Raw genomic sequence first — 4,514 nt, forward strand, 5'->3', positions numbered from 1 at the left:
TATTTTAATGTTCACTTCCTGGTAAAAACATTATTTTAAAAAGTAGTAAAAAAATGTATAGTAGTTAAACTTGTACTGGAAGTATAAAGCTTTTAGACATTTAACATAATTTATGTAAACTTATAAATAGTGCTATTTAACATTATTTTAGTGCAGTTGGTTGTACCGATACCCCACGTAATTTCTGGTGGCTGCCATATTGGAAGACAAGCACCTGATGCTGAGCACGACCAATATTATTATGCACATATCTCAATTCTGGTAAATTATGCTGCCTTGTCAAAAAAATGCTACCAAAGTTGAATTTGATGAATTCGCAATACCCTATTGAAAAATAGTAAATGCTTAATGTGTAAATGTACTCTAACAGCAAGTGAAGCATGTTTTTATGCGTTTTTATAGTGGCTGTTTATTTGAGAATTTAGGGGTAGCACATTCTGATATACAAATATTCCCATCAAATACATACAACAAGCAGAGGTGGGTATAACATGTTATTGTGTAACACGTTACTGTATTTTAATTACTTTTCCTGATAACACAGTAATGTAACACATTACTTTTTAATGGATGTAATTTAATTACAGGTATCAATGTCAATAACATTACCTTACTAGCCCTACAAATGTAGGGTTTAAAAATTATTTAAAAAACACGTTTTACACAGCAGCATCAGTTAATGAGCATGCACTTTAAACAATCAATGAAGAACTTTGTAGTTTATTATGTTGGATGTTTTCAAAGTAACAGGAAATTGAAGCATTTAGTAATCTGACTACTTTTTACATGTAATAATCAGTAATGTAATCAAATTACAATTTTAAAGTAGTTATTAGTCATTTGTAGTAGATTACTTTTTTTGAGTAACACTGACAACAAGTACATATTCAACAAAATGAACAAAAAAAAAAAAAATTCCCAAGCTTCTGGGTCTTTCCATGCATGGAACTGTTAAGTAGCAAAACATTACATATACAGTAGCATGGTTTGACAGAACACTGGCAGCAGTACACCTAGGGTTCTTACCATTAACAGTCATAGTAACTAGTTCCTGATATTTTTTCACATTTTATACAAATTTCCATAATTTTTTTGGATTATGTAAAATTGCTCTGAGATGATGACAATTGTTAAAAGTGCTGCACAAATAAAAATAAATAAAAATGAATTGAATTCAAATTAAAAAGTTCTGTCCTATTGCAGGCAACAACATGTGCATTTAGGCAAACTGTAATAATCACTAGATCAAAATATATTTTAAATGGCACCTACCAAGAAAATGATCTGAACAGATGCTCTGTTTGTTTACCAGTATGGCAGCGGCAGGTGCGTGAGACAGCACACGGGTTTGCTCTATTAATATAATAAATTCAGGTTGATATTTCTAGTAGTCTACATTACACAGGGCCATACTTTTTATGTATGCTTAATGAAGTTGTACTTTGTGACCAAATGTATTTAAAAACAACTCTTTTTTTTATTATATTAGTGTTTATGTAAATACATTGTGAGACATGCTTATTACACTAAAAGGGTAAAATTAGAAGTTAAACTGAGACATCCTTAATGTAAAGGTTCTTTCAGGAATATTTATTAAATAAATCAATTAATGAAACCTCACTCTAGACGTTAGGAGTAGGTTTAGACTCACACTTATATAGCATGTCAAACTATGTTTTTTTTACTTTGTTCAGAGCAGCAATGAACAATAGTTAATATTTATAGACCGTGACTGCAATGTTATTTTACAATGTTTACAGCCTGATATTTAATTTATACGCATTGATTTAAATTCATTGCCTGCTGGTTATGTGTTATGAATGGTTAAGTTGAATGAATCGATACTCATTGTAAAAAAAAAAAAAAAAAGATTTATTGACAGTGTCAAATAGATTGTGTAATTCTGGTAAAAAATAATTTATAATTAGGATATTTTTGGAAGCTAAAGCTTAAGTCTTAACCTGATTTCTAATGTCTTACTCCTGAAAATGTGCAGATTCATAAATAAAGCATTTTTGATTTATCTTTTTACTTTTTCATTAGACTTGTATTGGCTGTATATGCATTATTACATTATTATTATTACAGTGTTAGATGCAATGTTAAATGCTATTTTACCCTTTTCCTTTGCATACATAATAAAAAAAACTTTTAAATAAAATAAACAAAACATAATTTTGACTAAAAGATTGTAATGCATTTTATTATTTTAAATATTAAGTATTTTATGCATATTGCAATATTTCATGTTTGTATACCAATTATGTCTCTTAGTTTGTACTTTTATTTACCCATCAGCTCGATGTTAAACATTCAATTTTTAAGACAGAGGATGCACTAAAAATACAATGTGGACATCACTGCTAGTATTTCAGATATATTTTGTTTGGAATGAAAATTATAGTGTTTTATCAAAGAAAACACTTGTTAGTTAAGGTAATTTAAACAAAATGCTTAAAAAGTGGTAAAAACTGTTTAGCAAAATAAAAAATGCAATTTTTTGGAGCAATGGAAATTTGGTCTGAAAAGTCCAGATTAATCCTTCTCCAGAGGGGTGGGCACATCAGAATAAGAAGGAAAACACAAGGAGCTATCCACCCGTCAGGCACCCGTATGGCCTACTGTACAAGCCTCTGAGGGCAGTGGTATGATCTGGGCTAGGCTCAGTAAAGTTATATGGCAATAAAGTTAAGTCAGTTGAGTACCTGAATGTACTGAATGACCAAGTTATTAAATCTATGGAGTTTTTTTTATCTGATGACATAGACATATTCAAGGACGACAATGCCAACATAAAGTACATCAGGCTCAAATTGTTTAAAGAGTAGTTCTGGAACCACAAGGAAACATTTTCACACAAGAATTACAGTAGCCACCACTGAATGTTTTTAGGGTATAGACTAAAAGACTACATGGGCTGGTTTAACTCTCCTATTATTAATATAATATTTTGGTCAAGCTGCCGACATCCTTAAGAAACATAAACGTATGGCTTACTTAAAAAAAAGGCATAGTAGACTATGAAAACTTCAAAGGAAAGATCATGGACAGATCAATACATGTTTGCTTTTCCTGTGGGAAGTTTAAAACCAGTTTGTCTTATATGTTCTAAAAACCATGGTGCTAATTAAAAGCAGTCATGTAAAGCACCAGTATGAGATAAAACATGGGTTTTAACCACAGCAGCAAATTTATCCGCAGCAGTCCGAAATAAGGGACATGGAAAATTCTCAGTGTTATGTTCTATAATTCCGCCCTGGCATGAATTACCTTCCCGACCTACATAATTTCTATAAAAATATATATTACAATATAAATTTGTTATCTACAGTATATAAACAACAGAAATATTTTGTCTCCAAATTGGTCAACTCGTTCTTTCAATTATATTTTTATGTTTCATACACTGAAGGACCTGAAGCTAGTCTTAGAAAAATTTATTTTTGTCTGTCTGTCTGTCTGTCTGTCTGTCTGTCTGTCTCGATGTCTGTCTGCCAGTCCAGCCAGATTTTGTCACAGCTTTAATAAAACTTAGAGGTAGATATCTGCCTGAACTTTAACCTCCACCAAAAGTTAAATCAAAATGTTGAGTAAATATGATATTATGATCAGTTTTGTGGCTGAACAGTTATAATTTAATAATCTATTTTAAATCAAGCTACTAATAAGTTATTTGCTCAATGTAAACAAACACCTGCACCATTAGATATGAATTAGAAGTGATATAGTGGTATAAGTGCTGAAGTGGTATAAGTGAATTTTAATGTGCTGGAGTCATTTTAATACAAAACTTCATCCTTATTCGATCTACTTTTTCGATACCTCCTGAGATTCACGCTCCAATTACTAAACAGGGAGTGTATTTGACTGAAGACAAAAGAAGTACAACTTAACATGGCGTAAGATACTCAAATTTTATTTCTTTGTATTAATAAGTTAGGCAGAAATGTCTGCCATACACAAGTTCAAAAGACTTGTACATGGGCTTAAACTTGAAATTATAATATCACTGTTTACATTAAAGTTGATCAGCTTATTTTTTAGTTTTAACTGTTAATTAAGTTCTACAAACTCTTCACTTCAACTAATTTTAATCAAAACACATTTTTCACTAGATACACTCAATAAAATGATTTTGGCCTTTTTGGATAATTGTATACTTGCTATTATCTTAATTTTGCTAAAATAAATGACATTCATATATGTAATTAATTATTACTAATTAATTTAGCATATACATACCACTTTTAGTATTATTTACCATTGTTTAATTTTGTATATACATATACATATATACATATTTAACTTGAGTGGAGATTCTGATTTAAATATGTTGATAGGCCTACATAAATCGTTATTTTCAATGTAAGCTCTGAAGTTCTTCCCTACAGAGTGTAGTGTCAAAGTATCTCTTAAAAAACTATATCAATGCTAAGTGAAAACTAGAACAGGCCATGAAATATTTTGTAAAGGGGATCGTATGTTTTATTTCTCAGTTTTTGTAATATAATATT

The sequence above is a fragment of the Clarias gariepinus genome, chromosome 14, assembly GCF_024256425.1.
Source record: "Clarias gariepinus isolate MV-2021 ecotype Netherlands chromosome 14, CGAR_prim_01v2, whole genome shotgun sequence".
In the NCBI taxonomy this organism is placed as follows: domain Eukaryota; kingdom Metazoa; phylum Chordata; class Actinopteri; order Siluriformes; family Clariidae; genus Clarias; species Clarias gariepinus.